General features: G+C 43.4%; 1 long non-coding RNA gene across 2 annotated transcripts; it reads right to left on the bottom strand.

Moving 5' to 3' along the window:
* Positions 1 to 1,166: 1,166 nt before the first annotated feature.
* LOC138918090 (uncharacterized) lies at positions 1,167 to 27,896 on the bottom strand. 2 transcript variants are annotated; one of them, XR_011427053.1, is made up of 6 exons: positions 27,767 to 27,896; positions 25,307 to 25,404; positions 7,643 to 8,051; positions 2,642 to 2,732; positions 2,265 to 2,384; positions 1,167 to 1,749 (listed from the first exon to the last, which is right to left on the bottom strand). It is a non-coding gene; the product is annotated as an uncharacterized lncRNA (long non-coding RNA). The 2 variants fall into 2 exon arrangements; XR_011427052.1 differs by lacking the exons at positions 2,642 to 2,732; positions 7,643 to 8,051.

Genomic DNA, 27,896 nt, shown 5'->3' with positions numbered 1-27,896 from the left:
TCGCTCCAATGCAAAGTGAAAAAAAAAATTAGCTGTACGTGATTTCCATTATAATAGGTAGTACTTTTGCTGATTTGTGAAAAAGGACATAATATCCTGCAGGTGAATTGCTCCATGTGGGAGACCCATATTAAGATTCCACTGTTGGAGGAAACCCAGAAGTTTATCAGATCTAAATAAAAGATTGATGGTGATTCTGAGTTTAAAATTTAATGTCCAGACTAGCTACTAAATTTTACATTACAAAAATATTGAGGGTACTGTAAGTCAATAAAATTAATTATGCTCTCTTATGGGATGGATTTCATAAGATAAAAAGTATTTACATATTGTGCTTTTTCAGAGGGCATTGTTTACTTATTTCACTCACTGTCATTTGTCAAAATTTTCATTGGATGGATTTAATGGATAATATTCAATACATGGTATATTAGAAATCTTACTCTGCTAAAAACCCCTTTTTTCCCTAAAAATTGCTAATAGGCGTGATCATTTCTACCTATAAACATGGTATTTGCTGATACAACCTAATAACTTGATAAGCCCAAATTAAAGGAAATAATTCCCAACTTTTAATTATGTTTAAACTGACTCTCTTCCTGGAAAAAGGAGCTTCAAGACAGCTAGGAAGAAACAATCAGTATGATAATCATAGCTGTGAGGCTTCTGTAAATAAATGGTAAGTGTTTATCCAACACCTTAGTTACTATGTAAGTCTTCTCCGAAAGCCAGGTTACCAATTCACAGGAGCTTTATCTTTGGCTAAACCCATCTCTCAGGTGAGTTAAAGGTTTGTGAGAGAAGGTAAATGACCTTTATGGGTTTAAAATGGGCTGTAAGATTAAGACCTGTGAAATGCCACTGAAAGGCAAGAGTTGGCAGTGTTTTCCCCTGCACTCTCGTCATTAATGTTCCCAATGATCTCCCTTGCCCAACCTCCAGGAGGGAAAAAAAAACCATCTTACTAAATAATGCAAATGTAAATACCCCGTGACAACATATGCCTCCAAATTGTTTTTTCATAAAATTGTGAGATCAAGATTTTTGATCATTTAATTTGATCAGATACTTGGATACATTTAGAATAAAGAAATGAAAGATACCAGTGTGGAAAAAAGTCTCAAATATTGTCATAAGTAATCATTTAAAACATATTTCAAATTAACTATGATAAGAACTTATAATTAGTTTATTAACTCAGAATTAGAATTTGAGAAAGACAAATTTCCAGGTCAATAGAGAAATTATTATCTTGTTTTCTTAACATGGAGGGAAGTATATTTTAATTTTTAGGGAGAAGTCCTGTTTACTATTCCTAAATATATTGGATTAATGTCATATGCACATCAGTTTAGCTTGGAAGAAGGCCATTTTAAAGAGCATTAATCATTTATATTCAAGATAGAGATACAAAGAGCAATAATCAGTTCTCTTTAAGTTCTGAAATCAAGAATTTACTTAGAAAAGCTTTTCTAAGTTTTCATCAGTTAATATGATTATTTTTTAAAAAATATTTCTAGTGTCACGGGGGCCAGCCCGGTGGTGCAGCAAAGTTCGCATGTTCTGCTTCTCAACGGCCTGGGGTTAGCCGGTTCAAATCCCAGGTGTGGACATGGCACCGCTTGGCACACCATGCTGTGGTAGGCGTCCCACATATAAAGTAGAGGAAGATGGGCACGGATGTTAGCTCAGGGCGAGGCTTCCTCAGCGAAAAAGAGGAGGACTGGCAGTAGTTAGCTCAGGGCTAATCTTCCTCAAAAAAAAAAAAAAATTTCTAGTGTCAAATTTAAGCTTTTTTTCTTCTCCAGGTCACTTGCATCTTTACCCCCTCTATAAAATCCCATATTTGGAAAAACACAAAATATATGACACCCATTTAAACAAAATATAGACTTTTAAAAATTACAAAAGAAACAAACATTTGTCTGCAAGTCAAACATTACAGAGATGTATAAAGAAAAAGTAATCTCCCCTCACCCTCTCAATTCTCACCCCACTAAGAAACCCACTGTCAACCTTTTAGTGCATTTCCTCTGCACCAAACAAATATGTACCTATGCATTTATCCAAACACAAATGCGTAAGTATAAAGGCTCCATTTTACTAAGTCAGGATCAATCATCCACGTTATTCTGTATGTTAACAGGATGCTTTTGGTTGCAAGTAACATGAACAGAAAGTAGTTTAAATTAAAAGAGAGATTCATTGGTTCACAAAACTGAAAATCTTCAAGCATAGCTGGCCCTAGGAACTTAAATCAGCACCTGGTTTTGCTTTGTCTTGGCTCTGTTTTTCTCTATATTGGTCCGTTCTTGGGCAAGTCTCTCCTTGTGACGGCAAGATGGGCACCACAGCTCCTGGCTCACAGCTTCAGAGTTCCAAACCTGGGAGAAAAGTAGAGTATGTTTCTCTTTGAACAGAATCAACAAAAGTTCAGAGATTTTGCACTCACTGCCTCTAATTGGATCAAATGCCCATCTCTGAATCCGTCGCTGTGGCCAGAGGAATGCTCTGACCTCGATCGTCCAGGCATGCGCATGGGCACACATGAATCAGGAATAGGCTCCCTGTCTTAATTTGGTCTGCCATAACAAAAACATCCGAGAATGGGTGGCTTAAACAACAAACATTTATTTCTCACAGTTCTGAAGGCTGGGAAGTCCAAGATCAAGACACTGGAAGATCTGGTGTCTGGTGAAGACACTCTTTCTGTTTTGCAGATGGCTATTCATCTGAGAGAGAGAGAGAAGAGTAAGAAGAGGAGGAGGAGGAGGAGGAGGAGAGAGCTCTCATGTTTCTTCTTATAAGGGCACTAATCCCATCTCATGAACTAATTACTTCCCAAAGGCCCCACCTCCTAATACCATCACTTTGGGGGTTCCGTTTTTAACACATGAATTTGGCAGGGAGTGGGAGGGGGGAAACAAACATCCAGTCCACAACACTCTCAAAAGGAAAGCCCAGGTTCTGTTTTACCAGAAAGGTTAATGAACCCTGGGCCAAGAAAAACAATACATTGTCTATTACATCCTGTATCTTGCTTTCTTCACTTAATAGTATATTATGAACATCCCTCCATATAAAGTAATCAATTATTTCATTCCTGATGGATGTTCAGCTGTCTCTCCCCGCTACGCGCTTCTCAGAGTTTTATGTGATAAACAGTGCTGCAGGAAACATCCTGTATTGTCTAGTTCACTTACTCCTGCCATACAGATTCCTTGAAGTGGGATTGCAAGTTCAAAAGATGAACATGTTTAGTGTTTTAATATTTGTGGATCATATTTCAAAATCTATTGCTTGCACTCCCATCAACAACACGAGCTGAGGGGGCTGGCCCCGTGGCCGAGTGGTTAAGTTCACGCCTGCAGGCGGCCCAGTGTTTCGTTGGTTCGAATCCTGGGCGCGGACATGGCACTGCTCATCAAACCACGCCACAACTAGAAGGACCCACAACGAAGAATATACAACTATGTACCGGGGGGCTTTGGGAAGAAAAAGGAAAAAATAAAATCTTTAAAAAAAAACAAAAACAAAAACAACACGGGCTGGGAACGTTGCTTTCCTCACATCCTTGACAATATTGTTACATATGGTACTATCACCTATGTGTTCTGATAACCTCTTTACATTTTGCAAATCTCAAGGGTGAAAAGTGATAACACACTCAAAAAACCCGACAAATCTGCACGCATGAGAAATGTTTAAAATATGTATGTCAATAAAAAGACAACTTTAAAAAGTTTGAAAGTCAGAATCAGACTAGAAGACAATATTTACTACAGATATGACAAATGAAGATTTGAGGTCCATAATTCGTGTTTCCTTAACAATTTAATGACAATTTAATTTTTTCATATTTTTATTGCCACTTGCTTTTCCTCTTCTGCAATTAACCTGTTCAGGGACGTCGTTTATTTCTTAATTGTCTGCTGATATTTTTTTCACCAACTTTAAAAGTTCTTTATTTGTTAGGAATGGTTTCTGAATTTTATCGATTCCTCTTTTAGGGGCATATATTTATTCTAACATAAGGTTATTTACTTTTAATTAGTTAAAACTGTATATAGAATTATGTTGATATATTTCCTAAGATTGAATCATCCTTGCATGTGGCCACAGAGCATTATTCTCTGAATCCACTTTTAGGTTCAGTTTCCAATTATTGTGTTTTGAATCTCTCTCTCTACAGAGAGATATATGGTTTTCCTTTGTTTACACATTTTACTTTTAAGCTTTCATCCTACATATATACATTTATAAAAATTCCTAAATGTGCTCATGAATTTTTGCATCTTTTGTTCCCTTTTTGGCTTTGCTATCCCCCACCCTCCTTCTCCTCATCACCCACATCATTCCTTCTCCACCGTCTCCTTTACCTCCGGGCCCATATGCTCCATGTTAAAAATACATTGTGCATCCTTCCACGTTTTCTCTTCAAGCTGATGTAATCTTATAAATATAGATGTGTGTACATGCATGTTTTTTAATTTGTCCTCCTAGAAATTTTTCCTTTTTTTGAGAAGGGATGAGGGTGGGAGTGGAGAAGGCTCTTTGAATCTATGGATTTTTTTTTCATAAGTTCGGGAAATTCATACACACACACACACACAAATTCAAAGAACAAAGAAACCTCAGGCAAAAACATTAAACATACTAGGAACAAAGCACCATGAGCAAAACCCAGTAGAAAAAGTAGGTGTCAGGAAAGGACCCCAATGACCTCAGATGTTAGATATACCAGACACAAAATGTAAAATAACTATGTTTAACAATTTTAGAGAAATACAAGACAAGCCCGAAAATATGAGCAGGCAGTAAGAAATCATTTAAAAAAGTCAAAGAGATTTAAAGACTATTTAAAACTTATAAGAATGAAAAATATAATGATGAAATTAAAATCTCAATGGAAGACTTCCATTTCTGACAATATGTAACCAAGATATTTTGGACTACTCTCCACTGAAAATAACTAAAAATGTTAGCAAATTAGAAAAAAAAAAAAAGTCTTAGAGGCATCCAAGAGCTAACAAAATAGTTAGAAATAACCAAGCCAAAATCTAAGTGCAAGTGGAAACACAGAGAAATAAGCATAGTGATAAAGAAGCCAGAATTTATTCATTCAAGATAATTTCTCAACATACTCTTCCCTCAGATGGGGGCATTGCCTCATAACTTCGTGTCTTCATAACCCTTGACAAGGCCTCAGCACTGAACATCTGTCCCCTATGCCCTGGGGATACTCAATAAGTGGGCTTGTCTGGATAGGGGCCAATTGAGAGGGCACTTTCTTGGGCATCTCAGCATTAGATCTGTCCCTCGAAAGTCTAGACCACAGACAGCCAACCCTGCTGGACCAGAAGGATGATGGGTTTGCAAACCCTTAGTTAACAGTATCAAAGTAGAATTGGGTTGGAGTGAGGGGAGCACACAATAATTGGAAAGGATGAGCTAGCCTGTCATTTTTCCTACCTGCCTTACCCACAACAAAGAGGGCAGTGGAGAGGGCATGATGCTCACCCTCAGTTCCGGGAGGAGCCAGGCTGCAGGGCTAAGTTCAGACCTGCAGTCCTCTCCCTACTGCAGTCGCCACAAACCTCTTTGCCTGCAGGAGATGCATTGGGCTAAGTTTACTTCTGCACACGCCCTGCTCTAACAATTTGTTATTGCTCAGAGCTCTGGCAACACTTATTGCTGGTACTCCTGCATCAGTTAGGGTTCCTCTGGCTATGAGTAACTGAAAGTCCAGCTCAGAGGGGCTTAAGCGATAAAAGGGGATATTTTGGCAAAAAGTTCTAGAGAGAGTTCTCAGTTTTAGCACTAAAAATTGATTCTGACTGAATTAGGAAATAACAAATTTGTTGACAGGATCTTGGGTAGCTCAAAGGCTAGGTGGAAAGAACCACAGCCAAAATTAGTCCACAGAACCAGTCTGGTAAACACAGTGCTGCTGGTGGCACTAAGTTCTGTCCCTGGACATAGGATACTAAGTGCTACTCATGAAACTGCTGCCACAGGATCCTGGAGTCAGCTGCTGTCACCAAAGTTGCTGCTACAAAATGAATTTTCCACTGCCCCAGCTTCTTCGCGTCGCCAGCTTGGGATTCACAGCACTGCACAGGTCCATCTGATGGCAGCCAGAGAAGAGAAGCCTTCGCCTTAGCTGTAAAGCCGCCAGAGACTGTGAATATCTGGCCCTGGGTGGTTCTACACTGGGGGGCATCTCTGTTGCCTACTGAGACACGTGTAGTGGGAACGTCTGCCAAACCTGGCAAGGAGTTGAGCGGCAGGTCCTGGCCTCACGTCCACATACCACATTCATTCAGAAGGAAGGAGCGCATCTGCATCCCAGGAGTCTCACAAAGCCTGAGCTGCCTGCTGACTGGGTTCCTATGTGCAGTCCCTGTGGCCATAGGAAGCCCATGAACTGCCAGGACCCATCATTTGGGCCAGACATTGGGATTGCTTTGATTGATTTAGCCCAACTAGGGATCATCCTGGAGCTGGGGGTGAGGGTAATCCCACATAAATAATATGACTTCTTCAAAGTGGGTTCAGGCTTTATGGATGCTCGGGAGAAAACACTGGCCCCTCTTCAACTACTCTCACTGGACTTTTAGCACTTATATTTTAATGCCTTCTCTTATTAGTTTCTTAAAATACATATATATGCACTGATCACCTCCCCAGATAGACTATTGGATCCATGCAAACAAGGACAAGGTTGATCATCTTAGAATTCCCTCGGCGTTTAACTTGACAGGTGCTCAGTAACGACGAATTAAAGATCCCCCTTGTTGGTTCCCTCTTGTTCCAGTGATCAATTAATTAAGATCATTTAAGTGAAGTTGAATTGAGTCAAATAATTAAATGACTAGACTTTTCACCAGTTGTTTTAGTTTTTCACAGAAACTCATTAAATTTATACACAAAATGAGAATAAAATATTTAACTTTCATATAACAGAGACTATGGGGATTTCTTTTAAAGAGTTTTGAACTAGTTGGAAAAAAGCTTCATCTAAATATAAGCATTGTTCTTATTTCCCTTAGAGCTTTAAAGGTGTCAAGAAGAGCCTTATTTATGGGGTATGTATTTATGGTGTTGCCTCTGAGTTTATGTTTTTAGTTAATTTCTTTACCCCTTTCTTCCTCACTATCCCAATCTACAGTACGATTAATACAACTGGTTATTAGAAGACACACATTTCTTCAAAAGTGTGCCTTGCTCTGTTTAGTGTCAAAACTAATCCTCTTTGGGTGAACTGGTATAATAATATACTTTATAATTACTATTCTTACTCTATTAACTATCCAGTAAATTTATCTGCATGAAAATACTTTCGAGACCAACCTTGTCTAACTCCCTCATCATTTGCAGTGAGCACTATAAAGAGATGGTTTGGGGAGTTTTTTTGAACATCCTTTGGGAGGTAGATAATGAACTGGCTTAAATAACTGACTTGGAAATTTGACAAAAGTAAAGTTTTATGGATTGAGTGTCCATTTACATAAGTAGTTTATGGTCAATTAAAAAAGAAAAAGTCTTTCAAAGACTTCTCCGTAAGCTTCCGAGGATCTAAATAAGGAAAGCAGTTCCACGCCTCCAATGGTAAGAACAGTAACTAGAAAGTTGGACTTGCCATCTAAATTTTACACCATTGGTGTGGTAGAGTGCCTCGAAGACCCGACCTTCACTCCTCCTCGTATTTTCCTTCTTTGCAACATGACATTGCACTTACTCTCGTAAAGTTGAGTCCTTCGACTTAGAGTTTGGCCAACAGAATGAGATAAGAGTGAAAGAAAGTGTGCCAGCTCCAAGCCCAGGCTTCAGAAGCCTTGATGCTCAACCCCTAGTTTCTTGAGCTATATGAATATTTTGTTGTCATATGCCTCTGAGATTTTGTGGCTGTTTTAAACAAGTATTTGTATCAGTTCTTCTGGGAATTAATTTGATTTACTTAAGATATAAAAATTGCTCTTAAAAATCAAGACTCCAGGTTCTGAGAAGCGAGACTCTGCAGCTAGTTCACAGACTTGTGGTTCTTCTCCCTGCAATGGAATAAAGTAGATGTTCTTAAACTTTTTCATCTGTAATGGGTTTTCAGAACACAATTACACTCTTAAAAGTTTTTGAGAACTCAAAGAATTGTTTTTTGGTGGGTTACATCTATTGATAGTTACTGTATCACAAATTAGAACTGAGAAATTTTAAGATATTTATTTATTAAGTTATTTTAAAATAGCCATAATAAACCCATTACATATTAACATAAATGACATATTTTTATGAAAAATAACTATATTTTCCAGAAGAACAAAAAAGATGTAGTGAGAAGGTAGCACTGTCTTTCATTTTTACAAATCTCTTTAATGTCTGGTCCAACAGAAGACAACTAGATTCACATATTTGCTTCTGACTTTAACTTGTTGCGATATGTTATTTTGGTACAAGTATATGAAGAAAATTTGACCTCATACAGGTATGAAGTTGGAAAATGGAAGAGCATTTTAATAGCCTTTTCAGATAATCAAATACATTCTTTTGTTTACTACATCAAAACTTGACAAATGGTAGTTTCTTAAAGGTTAGTTGCAGTGTGGAAGCTGAAACCACATTGATGAACATTTGGCACTGTTACAGTAAAATCCATTGGTCCATTCTGCATTTCGAATAGATCTTTTGTGAATGAATAATTTTGACCTGATGAGCGCCCTTGGGAACTCCAAGCGACCTTCAGATCACACTCTGAGAACCCCTCGTATGGAGAATCAAATAGGCTTAGTCTACATTCTACTTGATCAAGCAGCCATCTCTTTGCAAACACACCTCTTCCCAGGAAAAACAAACAGATAAAGAACATTATCCACAATCTTCTTTATTACACTAACAAAAGCTATGCTTTTACTTATCTGACCATTGAACTTTATATAAAGGAAACCAAGGAACACAATGAATTGGGTTTTTCAACTGTGTTTCTGTAGAAAACATGGCTATTTCTTCTACCACTCTTAACTAACATGTGCTGGGCACTGAACTGAAGCTGGAGCTATAGAGATACATGAGACAGACAAGGTCCTTGCTCACGATGCATTTACAGTCATACAGTGAGGGCAATAAGCAAGTAAACAAATAAACAATGATGATGATTTCAGGTTGTGATTAGCATTATAAAGAATATAAGGTCTCCCACAAAATCCAGCCCTGATGTTTCCTCAGAAAGAAGAGGGAAGTGTATGAATCTACAAATCTATGGAAATCTGGGTGAGAACCATGAGGAACTGGGGGCAGAGGGAAGGGGTGGTTGTGACCTGCTGTGGGCAAATGACAGGCCAAGCAGAGGGGGTCACTGTTGGGACATGGTGAGGGCAGAGGTGGGGGCTGTTTTCTCTCCGCATCACTGTCCTTGGCAAATCATTGCCTGGGCTGGTGCCACCTTGAGGCAAAGTATCAGCTAGTTGAGGGTGGTAGGATATCATCAGGGTAGTGCCAAAGCCTGGCCAGGGTGAGGAACAGATAACGATGGGGCCATCTGGTCTGTCTCTTCCACAGCCTGAGGGCTAGGGGCTTACTGACCCGGGAGAAATAGTCTAGGTAAAGGGCAGGACAGTGGTGGTGGCTCCCTGGTGGGCCTTTGTGTATGGCATATGGGGATGGGCTGAGGGGCAGGAAAGCCCAGGCTGTGGCACTGGGGGCTCTTCTTATACTTCCCTGGAGGGAGTCACCTACAATTTAAAGCCCAGCTCTGCCACTTACTAAATTTTAGCAAGTCATTGACCTCTCTGTGCCTCAGTTTCTTCATCTGTAAAATGGGAATAACAGTAACATCTACCCCATAGAGTTATTGTGAGGATTGAGTGATTTAATATATGTAAAGCATTTAGAACTTACGTGTATATAAATATGCATATACATATGGCCCAGCAATCCTTTCCATGGGTATATATCCAGATCAGTTCTCACCCAGGTCCATAAAGGAGTAAAGATGAGGATGCTCGCTGTAGAGCTGTATATGGAATCTGGGAGCTGGATGCATCCTGAGGGGATGAATGCACACTACCGAATGCTGGGGATCAGTTGGAAGCAGTGAACCAGAGGTACATATAGCAAATATAGGTGGATCTTTAAAACCCACTGTTGAGTGCAAAGCATAAGAAATAGAACAAGGTCTATTGCACAATACTATTAATAAAAATTTAAAACATATACAAAACAACACCTGACATTTTACAACATTGCATTTATACCAAAGGATATATATCTAATAGCTTATAGTGGATGCATATGTGGAAGCAGAAGGAATGGAAATGGAAACCAGGGATGAACGGGAGAAATATCCATGGAAGAAGAGTGATAACAGTACACCATGAACTAAGGTGTATGATTGACTCAACACTTTTCACCCGATGACCAAGAAAATAGAAGAACAGAAGGGAAGGAGGGAGAGAAAGGGGGAGGGAAGGAATCAGGTAATATATTAGACACTGTCTGGGCTGCAAGTAGGGCAATCGACATGAAATAGGGTGGTCAGGGAAGGCCTCTCTGAGGAGGTGACATTTAGGCTGAAGCCTGAACAGTATGAAGCCTGCCATGTGATGATCTGGGCATAAGGACTCCAGGCAGAGGGAACATGTGCTAAGACCCTGAAACAGAAATAAGGTATATTTGAAGAACAGGAGAAAAAGACAAGTGTGGTTGGAACACAGTGAGCACTTGAAGATGAGTTTTAATGTTAAAAGATAGTCTGGTGAAGGCCTCTGCTCACACACTAAGTCTGTACATATGGTTTACGATAATTAGTTTCACGGAACTGGTAATTCCCAAGGAAAGGGGAAGTCCTCCCTGGGCTTATGGTGACCTGGCTTGTGACACAGAGGTGAGAGGTGAGCGCCAGACAACCAGACAGTGGCAGAACCGTACTTTGCTCCTGCAGGTGTAGAGGAGTCAATTCCCATCCCTGGGAGGGCAGAACTTTCAGCTGGGCGGGCCCTGGGGCCTTGCGATCTACCACCTCGACCTCGCTGCCGAAGGCTGGACAGCCAGGAGAGGAGCCTGGTTGGGCAGGGCTTCTGACACAGCGCTGTCCCTGCTGTGGTCCTGCTACGGTCCATGCCCCCAACACTTTCTGTGCAGCATCACCTCCCTGGGACAACTGTCCACACCTGTGCTCTCTGGCGCTTGGACTCTGTTCTCCTTCTGCCCCTTCCACAACTTCCCAGAGACCAGACATTTCTCGAATTCCTTCAAAAGAGCACTTGGGGTATCAAAAATACAAACTTTAGGTTTCTATTCTGTCCTGGGATGTTGGCCTCTTGACACCCTGCCAAGGGTTGAACTTTTCCTTCTGAAACAGCAAACAAATAAACGAACAAAAAATAACAATTGGCTTTTCATGAACAAGAAATCCTTGAGAACAGGGACCTAATCCGTCTTGATCTCCATCTACCCTCATGCCTAGAAAAATGCCAGGCCTAAGGTAGGTGCTCAACAAAGTGGGTTCAATGTGTTTACATACACACACACACATATACACACTTAAAATGATGAAAAAAATCATATGCTGTTTCCATGGCGAAAGCTCCGAGTGTAATTCCTCTTTCTCAAGATGACAAGCATAAATGTAGTTTTGTTCAGCACCAATTTTTGCTCACGAAGAACTGATTTTCCTCATGGGACTACAATGGGTGACAATAATGTTTGTTAAGCACTATGTACCAGACACTGAATTATCTCATTTAAAACCTATGCCACCCCTATGACTTAGGTACTATCTTATCCTTACCTAAAAGAAGAGAAAATTGAAACTTAAAGAGATGTAACTTTTAAGTGATGGCTAGATCTGAGTTTTTAATCTGAGGTCACCTAACCCATAACTTTTGGACAAACTCCTGAAACTGGTCAATTTTACAAAATAAATTGTATTAAAGTTGTATGTGAAATAACGCTCTTCTGAATATTGCTTTTCTCTTTTCTAGACTAATCATTGGCATCCATACACTTAAGTATGTTTTAAGGAACTGACAGCTTTTCACAATATTGTCATCATTTAAAACATAAGGTTTACAGGACGGCTTGCAGGTGAGCAGCAGAGAAAGACTTGAAGGGAATTCTAAGTCACAGGCTATTCTTCACACTGTGAGTGCGTGTTTTAATTTTAGGTTCTAGCTTTGAAATTCCGTTTTTTCTCTATTTTTCCCTATTTTTCTTTGTACTAATGGTTTAATCACTTTTTGTGATCATAAAACAATGTCTGAGCATTGTGACAATTTTGCTGCAGTAAACATTCTTTGTCTGAGTCTGAGTTCCCTAAAAATTATAGCCTTGGGCAAAATTTACATTCTAAAGCTTTTCTGGAAGGATGCAGACCCGAGGAAGCAAAGTGAAGGGAGAAGGGCAATGAGGCAGGGAGGAGGGAAGCAGACAGAAGGTGGATTGTCAAGAGTCAGTCCCTGCTTCACTAGAAAGCACAACTGCTTGCTCGGTCATGTGGGAAGTTTCCAGAAATTGTAGGATTCCTTAGAATCCATAGGTTCTCTTTCATCCTCTCTCTCTCCGTGGTTAAAATTTGCTTCATTGGGTATTAACTTCCCGCACTTCTGCCGGGTGTTGTTTCCAGGCTCCTCTTGGCAGCCACCAGGAAGCAGCAGTGGCATCTACCGCCCCGTGAGCAGGCACAAGCCAGGGACAGTCCCTTTGTACCTGAAGCCCGCAGCATCCTGGGGCTATCAAGCCAGTGTGCCCCTGGCAGTCCTGTTGTGTCTTGTGCCTCAGCGGTGACAGAGAGGGCTCAGGGTAGGAGAGAAGAGGCCTGCAGTGAGGCACAAGATAGGGTGATAACTGGGCTGTGCCGTGAGCGAGCTGGGAGACCCGGGGCAGCCATGCAAGGGGCCCAGCTGGCTGAGCAGGAGGAACGCTGCAACTGCATGGCTTCTGTAGCAACGGAGTTCTGTGAGCCTCTCTATAACAATGATCAAATCACCCCTCTGTGGCCCAAAAGAAGGTGATTTTCCTAGAGTCATTGGTAGCATCGAGTAGAAAAGCATGGCTGAGCCCAATAAACTCAGTGTGTCAGAACATTCTCACGCAAGTCTTCCTGTGCACATCCGGGAGGTTTCCCGTGGTGTGTATCTACAACTGGAATGGCTGGGTCACTGCGAATGTCCATCTTCAACTGTGCCCGATACTGTCATATTATGCTCCTAAGTAATAACTTTAAATAGTGGCCTGTTACTGATTTGGTCTGATTCCTTTCCTTTCCTATAGATATATCGAAAACTCATCTGTTGTTTCATAAATTCACGCTGGGGGGAAATCACTGAATGTCCTTTCCCAATTTCCTCTTATTAAACGTCTAGTAGGCATCTCTTGCCAAACTCACACGAAAACTGAAAATATGAATTAAACAGTGTCTGTGAGGTATTTTGAACTTCTCGAAGGGAGAGCCTATTTAAATCCACAGTCACTTTAAAACCAAAATTTCCCATTGTTTCCAGAAGAGGGCACAAATTCATTTTCTGTTTATTCTTAGTGCTCTTCACCACCCTGCCGAACATCAGCCCACACACACACCCTCACTCTATTTTGCACTCACCCAGGAGACAAACGGCTTATGCTATCATTTCAGAACCCATGAGGAGCAGCCTCAGGCAGCCTCCTCACTCGGCTGTGAGATTCAGCATATCCGCTGGGGCTTCATGAGGTTCCCTGTGTCCACTGGGCCTGCAATGGGGAGGGCGGGCAGGAGGGGCTTACAGAATAAATAATCTGGCTTTGAGTCATAGTTCCTATACTATTTGTCCTCATTCCCTGTGGCATGAGTGTCCCGGGAGTACTGACAGGAGTGGTCGCAGGCAATAAGGGGTGCATTGTATGTAGAAAATTTTAAAACTATAATAAAACAGACTAAAAGTTGGTCTGCTTTTACTATCGTCACACACTGCCAATTCTACACAATGGCAGATACAATGGAAAATACTCTTCCTCCCCCAAAATCTTTTGTTGGTCTAAGTTCTAAAAAATTTCTGTGATTACTATTTAATTTTGTAATAAGTAAAATTCACGCATCTTATTGCTTACCCTTTCACAACATTGTATTCTGCCTAGAAGTTAACTCGGAGGAGCCCTGGCATAAATGGGCCTGTCCACATGCACTTGTCTGAGAGTTAAGCTCCGATGGTTCAGAACCACCCGTGGTTGTTTTGAGCACATCCATGTCTCCGACTGTGGTGGAACTCTCTGCTTCCACACTGAGACGGATTTGAAATAAACAACTGCAGGCGTGGTTTAATGGACCTTGAGCTCCTGCAGTTCTCTCTCATTCAGTTCGATTCTCTCATTCTGTGTGACCACTTAGAACTTTTATTTATGGTTAAAATTTAAAGCAAACAGTGCAGACCGCAAGGGATAGTATTTTTGTTTAAGTGCCAGTTTTAGTTCATGCATGTAATATTTTACTGCATTTGAATAACATCTTTAAAAATTGAAATTCATCCCTTCTCGTTATTTTTCTTATTTAATTGTTACTTAATTACTATTAACCTGTAATGTTATTCTTCATTTCTGTGGCAGGCTAGTATGCTGGTATGTTTTTTCACTTTCACTTGAAAAAATTAATGTGATTAAAAAGTATTAATCCCTTACCTTTCCCTTTTTTGTGATCTTGTAAAATTTATTTTATTACGTAGTTATTTTTATTGGCGTGATTATAGATAGAATGTTCAATAAAAGAAAAATCTCATTGTGCTTCTTTTCTGTCCGTTATTATGATTTTCATTTCATTATTATTACTGAAGATAACGTATCGAGGAGGGTCTGTTAAACAGGAATCTGCTCTGTCCGTCAGATACAAAAGGCCCACGGCTGCTTCCCAGAGCAGAGCCCCACCTCGGGGATCCCCAGAGCCGGGGAGGGGGAGCTGCCCCCGCTGCTTGGGTGTGAACCGGCAGACAAGGCTGACAGAGGCAGTGTCATCCTCACTTTCCTTTCACCTTCTTCTTTTCTTCAGAGACGCACATTTAACTAAGATGTGGACTCCATGAGGACCAGAGCACGCCTGGTTCAGCACCATCCCCAGAACAGAGTGGGCAGTCAGGACATCCTTAGTGAATGAAAGAAAGAGTGTGAAGTTACTTTGCACACACTGGAGTGTGCGCGTGTTCATATTTCTGAGTGTTTTGTGCTAGTGTTCCCAGACAAGATGGGCACTGCATCAAGAGCAGACATCACGGATTTTGCATTTCTTCCCCCGCAACTCCCCCATCCTGGCCCCCAACTTCCCGGCGGGGCCAGAGACTCTACACTGCGGACTGACTGACCAACTGACTGCCTGGTCAGGACTCAAACACTATTCTGAAGAAACTAAGAATGGCCAAGGAGTTAAAATTCCATAAAATAAAATACCATTTTTAATTTTTTTCTTACTATATTACAGGTTTCTTTTGGGAGGAGGGCTACTCATTAAAAAAAATAAAATGCTCAACTTATTAAAAGATACTGTAACTGATACTGATCTTTACCCAATTTTAATAGTTTATTTTTCATTCATGTAATGGATGCCCAGGAATACACCTACTATTAATACTATGTGTCAGAATTACTAAAAGTTATATTCAAAGTAGGAAAGGAGAGGGTATGTCACTTTTAAAGGATCTGAGCAGCTCATATAAGTTGTTCTTTTGAAGATAAGGAACATGGAATGTCAGAGTTAGAGACCCTAAAGATGGGTCCAGCCTCAGGCTGTAGATGAAGAAGCCAGAGCCCAAGAACCTGAGACTTCTGTCCGGTCTCACAGCGCAGTGGGCAGGCAGGACCAGAAGCAGCAAGCCCGACTTTTACCCAAGACTCTCGTCCTAAACAACAGAGCTTCTAAAGCATAAGAAAATGGCTCTATACTTGCTTAAAGCATTTAAGATAGGTGGTCCAGAGTCACAGTTGTTTATAGTGGTCATTGACTAACCAACGAAAAAGACTGTTATAAAGACATCCTTAATTGGCAGATAGCAATATACTGATTAACGAAGATTTGAAGTTACCCTTAAGAGCTACTTATTATAGCACAAACATTTATGAAGCAGAGTTAATAAACATTTGTTAAGCATCCACCATGTTCCTGACACATAGTTATTTCCTATAGAGACTACTGAATGAATAGATAACAGCACACACTTAAGTAACACTCACCATACGTCAGTCTCTGTTCCAAATGCTTTACATTCATGGACACATTGAATCTTCCCAACAAGCTGCTGTCATCATCGTCCTCATTTTACAGGTGAGGAAATCGAGGCATAGAGAACTCCAAGATCAGACCCCTAATGAGCACGTCACTGTAGAGTTCTGCTAGTCTGATATTCCAGCTCCAAAGGCTGTGCACTTCTCGTTTTAAGAAACAAACATGGAAAGGTGACTGGCAGTGCAGATTTGGCAAAGAGTTAAGGAAGACCGTCACACCCACAAGGCAGGCAGGACACAAGAGCTGAGCGAACCAGAAGTCAGAGCTCTTTGGGTGCAAGTGGTAGAAAGTAAATTAGAAATAGCTTAAGTTACTTCAAAAGCTATTTACTTCTTGTCCACATTAGTTGTTATGGCCTAAATTGTGTCCTCCCCCCAAAGTCATTTACTGAACTTTTAACCCCCAGCACTTCAGAATGTGACTGTATCTGGATGATAGGGCCTTCAAGGGGGCAAAGTAAAATGAGACCATTAGGGTGGGCCCTAGTCCAGTCTGACTGGTTACCTTATAAGAAGAGGAGATTAGGACACAGACAACACAGAGCGAAGACGATGTGAAGACAAAGGGGGAAGACGGCCATCCATAAGCCAAGGAGAGAAGCCTGAGAAGAAAGCAACTCTGCCGACACCTTGATCTCAGAGTTCTAGCCTCTGGAGCCATGAGGAAATGAATTTCTGTTGTTTAAGCCTCCAATCTTTGGCACTTTGTTATGGCAGCCCTTGGAAACTAACACAGAAGGGTACCGGGTAGTTTACAGAATTGAAGGGAGGGCGATAGGAACCAGTCAGAACCAGTAACCTCAAGGACTAGAACGTTTAGGACACACGATCTCTCTCCCTCTCTCTCTCCTCTCTCTTGCTCTCCCTCTCTTTCTTTCTCTTTCTCTCTCCTCTGTGTTTGACTCCATTCTTTCCTATCTCAGATGGGCTTCCTCTATGTGGAGGGGAAACATGGCTTCTGACTCTGCTTTTTCTCTCTCAGCCTCAATATAAAAATGGCAAAGATGGACTCAGTTGGTCCAGTTTGGGTCACACGTCCAACTCTAGACCAATCAGTTACTTCTCCTCTGTCTGTAAGGTGTCTCTGCCCCCCTTGCCTGGCCTGTGTCCCTGAGTCTGGAGCCTCTTCTGGCTCACTTTCCGCAGAGCATAAACCTGGCTACTGCTGGGCTGGGAGAAAGGTAGTCATTTGGATGCTGAGAGAAGGCGAAGGAGTCAGGGATCCAACTGCTCCTTCAGAGGACTTTCCACCAACCTCCTGTGTGCAGCCCTGCCTCTTCCGCTCTGTCTCAGAAGAGCCTGCCTCCAATTCCAGGGCCTCTCTGGGGTGCCGTGCCACGAGCTGGCTTCCTTTTCAACAGTCCCCACCTGCAGACACTCAGGTTTCGGGTTTCTCAGCTCTGCTCGGTTAGCCTCCACTCATGCAGCCCCGGTTCAAGTTCCAAAAAATGAGTCGACATTGATTCCTCACTCACTCTCTCTGTCCTTGTAGACTTGGGCCTTTTGGGCTGCTTTGCTGTCATTTTAGTGGCATTTTGAAGGGATCAAAGAAAAGTGCATGCTTTTCAACTGCAATCTTTAACCAGAAGCCTATTCTGGGGCTTTTCAAATAATGCTCTGTGAACATGCCACAGTGGCTGCTGCCTTCCGGCTTGGGAGTAGTGGGGGCCATGCAGGGGCAGAGGAGAGGGGAGAGGCGGGGGAAGCGCGGGCAGGCTCTGGCCCCCGCCCCCACGTCAAGCAGAAAATCTCTGCTCTTTTCTGTTTTATATGTTGGGCTTCTAACATTTCTTTTGAACAAAAAGCCTTTAACTAAAAATAGAAAACCTTAAAAACCACAGCACAACACCAGGCTGCTGCCTACATACTTTACAGAGCTGTAATCATAGTGTACATGCAGTTTTGTATTCTGGTTTTGTTTATTTATTTATTTTACATTAGATTGCGTTTTAAACATGTTGCCATATTTCTGTAGCTTTTTCATAATCTGTTTCTTAACCCAGTGCCCAGCACGTGATAGGTCCTTAATATATAGGGATTGAATGGATTATAATATTTAATAGCTGCTGTTTCTATTTTTTTGCTATTATAGTAATAACTTCTGTTGAATTCATGCATTCATTCACCTAACACATACTCGTTGAATACCTACTATGTGCCACGCACTGGTGGGTGGTGCTGGGAATATAGGAGTGGGTAAGATAGACACAGACCTTCCTACACAGACCTTACAGCCTACATTACAAGGAAATCTGACAAGTGTGTTGACAATCACAATGCAAAAGCATCAAAGCTCTGGGCAACAAAAGGGACAATGGAAACACATAGTAGGGGCCCCTAACCTAGACTTCAAAGCTTAAGAAGGTTCCCTGGAGGAAGAGACCAAGGAAAATCGTAAAAAAAATAAAGAAGTCCTGCCCGGTGCGGAAAGGGAGACAAACGCTCCACACAGAGGAAGCAGCAGGTGCACGGCTGGGCACAGAGGAGACCGTGGCCCATCCCAGGACCCGGAAGAGGCTCAGGGTGACTGGAGGGCAGGGGACACAAAGGCGAGAGTCCAGGGATGAGCTGGAGAGGCAGGCAGGAGCCAGAAAACGAAAGGTCTTAGGGACCCCACGTGTGGCCTGTATCCTGAGGGCAATGGGGAGCCATTAAACTGGAAAAATCCACTTGCCATTTCAGGGGCAGGTCTGCAGATCCTATAGAGCCAATAAGCTGTGCTGAGTCTGCGACTCATGCCTAAGAGTAACGGAGACCACTGCAGGACTCAAGTAAGGGGGCAATATTTCCATTTCAAAAAAGAAAGAAGAACCAACCTGATTTCAATGAGGAGAATGGATGGAGGGAAAAGGTAAGACTGTAAGACCGCTTAGGACCAGCAGAGACTATAGGACAATGACAACGGGGAAGGAGAGAGGTAGATGCGTTCCAGGGGCAGGCACAGGCAGAAACAATGACACTCGGTGTCTGGACGTGGGAAATGAAGGAAAGGAGAGAGCTGACACCGGATTTCTGGCTCAGGCAGTGAGTGGACTGTCATACCATTTGTTAAGACAGAGACCACAGGATGGGGGAAGCCACTGAGTTCAGCTGGACCCGTGGGTCTTAATGTGCCTGAGGGACATCAAGCGGCGTTGTCTGTAAAACGAGCGGAAATGTAGTTCAGGAGCACAGGAGAGAGGGCTGGGCTGCAGATGGGGGTCTCGGCATTCTCAGCACGGCAGCCAAGCGGTGTGGAACCGAAGAGGAGCGGTAAGATCCCTCAGGGAGAGAGGAGGAGGAGAAGGGAGGAGGCGTGAGGTCAGATCCCCAAGGTAGACTGAGAGTTAGGCAGAGGGAGGGAGCCTGCTAAGGAGATGAGAATGAGCAGCCCGATGGGGTGGATGAAATCCAAGGAAAGGTTGGGTTATGGAAGCCAAGAGAAGACGGTGAGGGAGCAACAGTCCGTGTGTCAACGGGTTAGGGACCGCAAAGTGGCAACAAGTAGGTCACTGATGTGCAGGATAAGGCAGCTCCAAGCAGAATGATGGGCCAGAAGCCAGGTTGCCGTGGTTTAGAAGCATCTGAATTTCAGACAAAGTATTTAGGGAAGACTTTCAACAAGTATGGCTGGAAGGGAGGGGAGAGAGACGGGGCCTAGCTGGAGAGGAAGAAGGCAAAAGAGACTTGAGCACATTGGATGCTACCTTTGGCTACCTATTACCACCTATTTAAACACAAAACAAAACAACCAACAAAACTCCTAGTTTCCTTACCATTCGGGGCCCTCCACAGCTTGGCTCCAGCAGGCTTTACTTCCTCCTCTTCTCCCACCTCCACCCTGTGCTTCGGCCAAACACGTCATTGTTCCCCCAAAAGACTTCAGAGTCTGCCACCTCCGTTTCTTGGTTCATATTGTTTCCTCCACCTGAAATGGCCCTGTCACCTCCCCCGGGACAAGCTTACCACGTGAACTGCCCACCTCTGGCTCTCGGGAGCCCCATGACTCTCCATCCTGAGGCTCCCCAGAGTCAGGGCTGGTCTCATCCTCAGGTCCCTGCTTAGCCTCTGTACCGGTTATGTGGATAGTTCTTTTATGCCCCTACTGGACTGTAAAGTCCTTGAAAGCATGGGTTGTATCTTACTTAGCACATTGTAAGCTCTTTTTTTTGGTGAGGAAGATTGGCCCTGAGCTAGCATCTATGGCAATCTTTCTCTACTTTATATGTGGGATGCCACCACAGCATGGCTTGATGAGCGGTGCATAGGTCCACCCCCAGGATCTTAATCCATGAAGCCCGGGCCACCAAAGCAGAGCATGCAAACTTAACCACTACGCCACTGGGCCAGCCCCACATTCTAAGCTCTTTTTATGCAGCAACAGTTCAATAAATATGGATGAGTAATAGTTTCAATGAACTTCATGGAAGTCTTTCTTTATCATACACAGTTGCTGCTTTGGCAAGAGGCAACCTTCACTCCGATCTTGTTCCAGGCCCCTGTATTTTCATTTAACAGTAACTCCCTGGGCACATATTATGTGCCAGGCATATAATCTACTTTATGCATCAATCCTGTGAGGTGACTACTATCATCACCTCATTTTATAGATGAGGCAATTAAGGCTCAGAGAGGTTAAGAAATCTGCCCAAGATCACACAGCTAGTGAATGACTGAACCAAGACTCCAAACTCAGATCTCCTGGCCCTTGAAGCTTGTGATCTTATCCAGGACACCACACAACTGACATTGCTGACTTCTCTCTGCTTTCCTTGCTGACTTGAAGAATGGAGAAAAATAATTTTAGGAAATGCTCTAAAACAGTGTTCTTGGTCACAGTCATACGAAAGATTGTAATATATGCTGCATTAGGAAGCCCTTTCAGACCAGTAGAAAAGTCAGTAGATTCTGTCATTTTTCCTTCTTTAAAATTCAGTAGTGCTTAAATAGCACAAACAACAGCAGCCTCCAAGAAATAGCCAAGTAAAACACACTCCATGAAAAAGCAAGATATTGGGATACTAGAAAAGAGAGAAACAGCTAGATATTCACTTTTCTTGGCTTTGATTTGGCAACACTTAATATTTAGCAAATTTTTAAATTCAACTCCCTGCCATGATTCTAAGAACCAATGTCTTACAAAAATTATATTTGTCAGTGAGTTTCCTAGGAACATTCTTTTGTGGTGATACAAAATTAAGTGGCCTTAGTTCTTCAGGCTTATAAAAATGACTCTTTGCTTACATGACCTTGTTTTGCTAGAGGAGAAACATCAAGCATAACAACTTATCTCCTCCTGGACGGGAATCCTGCCCTCATTCCTGGGTGGTGACCCACCAGCTGGACTGGATTTTCTGTTTTCACAAACAGTAGGTCTTTCCCATTCATCTAACGACATTGCTCATTATTTCTTGACAATGATTATTTAACAACTCATTTGTTTTCTTTGGGATATCATTTCTAATTAGATATTCATTATAGTAAAATTAAAATATAGCTCAATTTCTGATAATGGGCTGTGGCATCCTTCATCTTAGGAAAAACTTCTATCTCTATGGCATTATAGAGACATTAAGTGCCAGGAATATTCTGAACAAAGTCAGAAACATCCAATAATTGTCCCTACTTTGGCCAGATTCCCAGTAATCTCATTGTGCCTTTTCCCCAAATAGTCTATTAGGATGCTGCTTTCTCATCTTTTAAAGATGAGCAGTCCATCATTGTTTGATGTCAAAGAGTTCTCTTGGCCTAACTCCCTTTCTTTCCTCTGACCACCTGTCTTCCATCAAAAAATGCTCTGTAAAACACTTTTTAAGATAACGGTAGAATTAAAATAGCTGTGTTTTGAGGGGCTCTCTTCCCCACAGAGTTCTGGGTCAGGCCTAGAGCATCAGCTTCCATCAAGAGGATTGCACAACCCTTAGGGAACCCTTTTCCATTCACCATCATCTAAAAGCTTTATTACTGATTTCCTATTTATTCCTTTTTACTTAATGAAAAAATCAGAAGTCGGTTAATATAACTTTCTTAAACAGAGGCTTTTGAGAGGAGACTGGCTTCTGGAGGCACTCGTGTCACATTTTTAGCCACGCAGCAGCCGTGCCTGATCCTTCCTTCAGGCCCTGGTGTAGTGGGTGGAATACATCCCACCACGTGCTGGGTGAGGCCGAGGCAGGGATGAAAATGAGAGTGACCTGGAGAGGGGGCAGTGTGGTGTGTTATAGAGCGGGTAGACCTGGATCCCAATCCCAAAGAGCCACTCTGTGACCTTGGGAGACTCCTTAACCAACACAAACCCCTGTTTGGTCACTGGTAAAACGGAAAGCCTGTGATATCACTCAAGGTCCAGTCAGGAGACAGAAACCACATCAGCTGTCTGAGCAGTGACAATTTCACATCAAAAACTGTTAACCAGGCATAAGGTTGTCGACTAGGTGACTGAAAAGGTAAAAAGAGGACATGAAGGATTCAGAGCAGTAGCAGGAAATAGTTATCCTCCAAGAGGTGGGGAAATGAGGAAGAAGCTGGAGGAGCGAGCAGGGAGCTCTGGGATCGGGGCGCCAGCGCATCGTTGCTTGGGTCTCTGCAGCGTGCAACAAAGCTGGCCCTGCACGGAGGGGAGTGCTGCCTCAGCCTGCTCCAGGAGGGAACTGCCTCTGCCGGGATGAGTGAGCACTGCTGACATGATGCCCACCGGCACAGGCAGTAAATACGAGCCCCCAGGAGAGGAGCAAGGCCCTCCTCCCTCCTCCAGTCTCCAGGTCTCCCTCTAGTTGGTCCAGGCAGAGGCCAACAGGGAGTAGCTGGTAAAGCAGAAAAGTGTTCTGCAGAGTCCCAGACAGAGCCAGCACCACAAAGCAGAGCGTAGAAGGGTGGGTCTAGAACCGAGAGACAAAGACCTAGTAACCGGCACATGCCAGGTATTGAGCACTCACTCCATGCCCGGCACGATGCCAAGCACTTTACATGCGTTACCCTATCTAGTTATCTTAACAACTTAATGAAGTAGCCGCGTGTTGCACATGGGTAAGTAACGAAGCCAGGTTTATCTGACTTCTTAACTCCTCTGCTGTACATAACAAGACGTTGAATCCTGTCTCCACGAGCAGATGTTGCACCTTTACCTTTGCTCCCTGTTCAATATATTCAATATTCTCAGAGCCTGGCTGTTCCCGGGGAGAGGTGAGGGGAGTGGAGAGTCAGGCAAATTTACAGAAGAACCCAGGGAAGGAATTGGGCCCATCTTATGGTTCAACAGTGCATGATGTGGCCCTGGTGACAGGCAGATGGGAAGAAAGAGCAAGAGGGCTCCAGGGGAATTCACCTTGCAGGAAGGAGAGACTGAAGTAATGGCTGAGGTGCCGTTAGCTCATGGGGGGAACACTGGTGCTGGTCATGAAGCCTTGGCAGCTGGTCTGACTGGAGAGGGTCGCCAGGATGGAGGGTGCATAGGGAGGGCTGTAAAGCGTGGGTGGACCTCCTGAGAGAATCTCAAGGGAAGACGCATCCTTCTTTGTGTCTTGAACTATCGCTGCGGCCTGGGCATGGATCTGCACTGGGCCCTAGGGTGGCGAGAGTGCCATCTCTGGCCACCAGGGCTGAACAAAGAATTTCCGCTTTAGTGAAAGCAGCAGTGACGAGAAGTGGCATCTTGCTGAATGAACTTTTGAAGTTTCAGTGCGGATAGTAAAGACTTTTGCAGCAGCAATGGCACATTGTGGAGCAACCAGCTGCCATGTCACCTCAAACAGCTCTAGAAAACAGGCCCATCTATAGAGAGGATTGTTGAAGTGAGAGCCACAAGGCTGAGTGAGTAACACATTCCATCTGCCTTGGGTCCAGTTCCCTGGAAACAAACTCTGAGATGGAGACTGGCATGCAGGTGGTTCATTGAGGGGTGTAGTCAGTAACAACACCTACAAAGGAGGGAGCAAAGCAAGACTGGGCAGAGAGAGACTGAACTGCAATGCAGATGCAACAGAGGCCTAGCTGATTCCATCCCCAGGGGGAGCCGGGATGGTCCTTTGGAATAGTCTCAAGTTGGGACTGATCTTTTAACTCCTGTGTAGACCAGCCACTGGGTGCTGTCCTTAGGGAGTGGTTGTAAATCTTGTCCTGTGGGAAATTCCTAGACAGATGCCAACCGGGAGCTCTTAGCAGCCAACATCCCAGGCGCTGGGAGAATGAACGCCTTCGTCCTAAATGAGAGACCAAGGAGGCTCACCATAGCATCCACTGTACATCCATCAATTAAATATTTGTTGAATAACTACTATAAGTCAGATGCTGTGCTGGGCACTGAAAACACATCAGTGATGGAGACAGAAAAATACTCGGCCTCATGGTAGAGTTACATTTACTGAAACTTTCTTTGCCTCAATGACCTCATCTATGAACTATGGATAATGATAGTTCCTAACTCAGAGGATTGCTGTGAAGAGTGAAGGAGATGGCACAGGTGAAGCCCTTAGAATTCTGCCCGGTACACAGCTCTCGATTAATATTAGATGTCGTTATTATTATTTACAATGTCTACTCTACAGGGTTTGAGGACTGCCTGGAGGACCAGCAGGGCAGTCAACGCCACTGCTGCCATCCTTTCCAGTCATGAATTTGCATGAAGAAGAGAGGAAACTCTAAGGGAGAAAGAGCTGGAACACTGGACCTGCCCAAGCGCAACAATAAGCTACCCCTGAAGGAAAGGCATGGGTCCCTGTAGTCTAGCATGTAGAATGATGGTCAGCCTTGCCGCCAGGGACTCACAGTGTAAGAGGACTGCGAGAAAGAGCAGGTAGTAACACACAGGGCTGTTTGACCAAAATCTATAAGCATAGCCCCTCTCAGAATACCATGCCTGCCCAGGCCAGCAGCTCTGGGAGAGCAGCTGTGGGATGCTCACCAGGCAATCAGCTCAAGCTCAGGACCGCCTCTCCACCTTGGTGCTCCTCAGCTATTGCTCCCCTACTCCCTGTGTACTTGCACTCTTAGCTGGGACTTAACAGGGCGCTGCATCCAGGAATTGCCCTGGACTCCTCGGCTCCATGTCCTCGGCTATACAACCACAAATAGTTGAGCCCCAGCCCAGCCCCTGGCTTACCTGTTGGCTGGGCACACACCACCTGATCCTCATCTGTCAGGTAAGAGGGACTGAATGGCAGAAAGGGGAGTGAAGGGTACTGTCCTCAGGCAGAGCCCCTGTTGGAGAAGTGGGAAGAGACACCATTTTTTTAAGGGTTTGGTCCTTTCAGCAAAGTGTGCGGGGTCTCTGCCGCCTCTGGAGGGCATTGGAGGCTGCAGCAGCCGTGCTGTGCTATGGGTACCTTGGCCTTGGCAGCCACAGAAACATCACAGGAGCCACAGCAAAGGGGGAAGAGGTTACAAGTCCTGAGTGCTACCCAAAAGAACTGTCTTACAAGTACAAATGAGACTCCTCGCTAAAGTCTCCAGGGACTCCAAAAATAATTTGAGAGGAAGCTGAGGCGCTGGAGTTGTCACTGAACAGGTGGGGATAAAGCCATAGGAATTCTAGTTTGCTCTTGTGACCCTGTTTGTCCCTCTCTTCTGCCTCCTCCACTACCACCACCCTTGTGTGGCCTGAGGAATTAGAGTTACATATGGGTAATTGACGAGTTGTTCTGTCACTCAGCTTCCATTCTCCCTACTGGTAACTGTAGCACAATTTCCCTCAGGGAGATCACCAACTCTTCCTCTCTCAGTTCATAAAATGATGGTGGGGGTGATTGCATCCTTGACTCAAGGTATGGGCATGTGACTCAGCCCAACCAATCACAAAGAATATGACTTTTCTTTTGGTTGCAATGACTGGTTTGGGAAGGGGCATATGATCCAAACAGTCAATAAGATTCAACAAGATTTTTGCTGGGAATCCTAGGAAAAGGATAATTCTTCCTTTCTAATAGACTTGAATGCAGTCTGCTGCCGCTAGAAGCATCTCATTACCCTAAAAGACGGTAATGTTTGGAAACTGAGCCAACATTGAAGAGAACAGAGATGAGATTGACTGGGTTCCAGTGATACCCTTGGAGCCTACATCTATCTTTGAATCTTTCAGTTAGAAGAGCCAATGTATCTTGTTTTTGCTTAAAGCCATTTGGGCTGTTTTTCTCTGTCACTTGCAACCAAGAAAATCAAAACAGATGCAGTCTATGAAACAAACAGCACAGGATGGGAAACACAAAGGTATGCAAGCTAACTTTATCCTCCTTCTCTCGTTTCATCTATTCCTCATTACAACTGTGAGATGTAAGTGAGGATGATGGTTTTATTGCTCCACTGAAAAGGTGATCAGATTATACCCTTGATACGTTGAACGACTTGCCCAAAGTCTTTTAGCCAATAGATGATTGAGCTTGAGATTGGTGACCTTCCGATTTGGGAAATAGGAAAAGTCAACAAGCTCAGTGCACCAAAACAGAATAGTTAATCAGACTATTCACTAATATTGCCTTGAGGACACTTTAGAAAATCATTTGATGCTTCAAACATTTTCTGTTTACATCCTTAATGTCATTTTATTCTGCTATAGGTCATATCTACAATTTCATTCAGCTTTTCATATTAATGGAGAGAAAAGAGTACCTATAAGAAACCAATTCAATTGCTCAGTAAGAATTTATTAAATGCTTAGAAACTATTCCCTCACCCTCGACCTCATTTTCTTGGCTTTTGTGTCCCCGCCTCTCCGGAGCTGCCCACTGAGCTCCCCCTCTGAGAGCTAAGTTTGGCCACAAAAATCAGTGCTGGGCATAGGTAGCATTTAAACAGCCCTGAACTTCCTATTCCCAATCATGAGTCACTCTCCTAGCCTGGGAGTCCCAGCTTTGAATGATGCCCAAGGACATTCAGATACACAGACAGACTGACTGGAGGACAGAAAGACTGGTTCTTTCCATTGTCCATCCCCAGTTCTCCATGGCCTCACTCTGCCCACCAGCTGAAATGCAAACATCTCTTATTGGAAAACTTCGGGGTAGATTCTTTCCCCATTCATTCATTCATTCATGCAACAAATACTAGTCACGCACCACTATGTGTCAGACACTGGACTAGACTCAGAGGATACAAAGCCCACAGACAGATAGCCCCTGCCTTCAATCGCTTTACAGCTTCTGGGAAAGAGAGTCACCCCTATAAGAACACGGATTCTAAAGCAGTTTAGGTGCTGTGATAAAGTGTGTACAGAGCATAGCGTGGGGAAATAAAGGAGGGTCAGCTGCACCTGAGGCAGGGGAGCAGGAAGGACTCATTGATGCTTGCTGCTTACAGCAAGTCTTGAGAGAGAGAAGGAGGTACTTGCAGTAGATGGGGGGTGGGGGGAGTGGAGTGGGTAAACTCCAGACAGGAATCAACAAGAGCTTGTCATTTCAGTTACATGTGACAGAAAACCTGACCCCAACTGGTTTAAGCAAGAAGTGGATTTATTGGGGAAATAAGTGAGAAAACAGAAAGTACAAGGATAGACTTGTCAGGCATGCTAGACGCAGGGCCCAAGCACCGTTCTCCTGTGTTCTTGACTTGATTTCTCTCCGTCTCTCACCTTGAGATGCCTCCAGTAGAATCGAGATGGTGACAGCAGATCCAGCCCTACATCCTCTCAGTTTTTAGCTTCAGAGCGAAAAGTACTTTCACATCCTGCTCTTCTGAGAAAAGTCTCACTCTCCGAAAAC

This window comes from Equus caballus, chromosome 16, assembly GCF_041296265.1.
Source record: "Equus caballus isolate H_3958 breed thoroughbred chromosome 16, TB-T2T, whole genome shotgun sequence".
NCBI lineage: Eukaryota > Metazoa > Chordata > Mammalia > Perissodactyla > Equidae > Equus > Equus caballus.
Note: the sequence above shows the minus strand (reverse complement) of the source record. Positions and strands in the feature narration are given on the sequence as shown.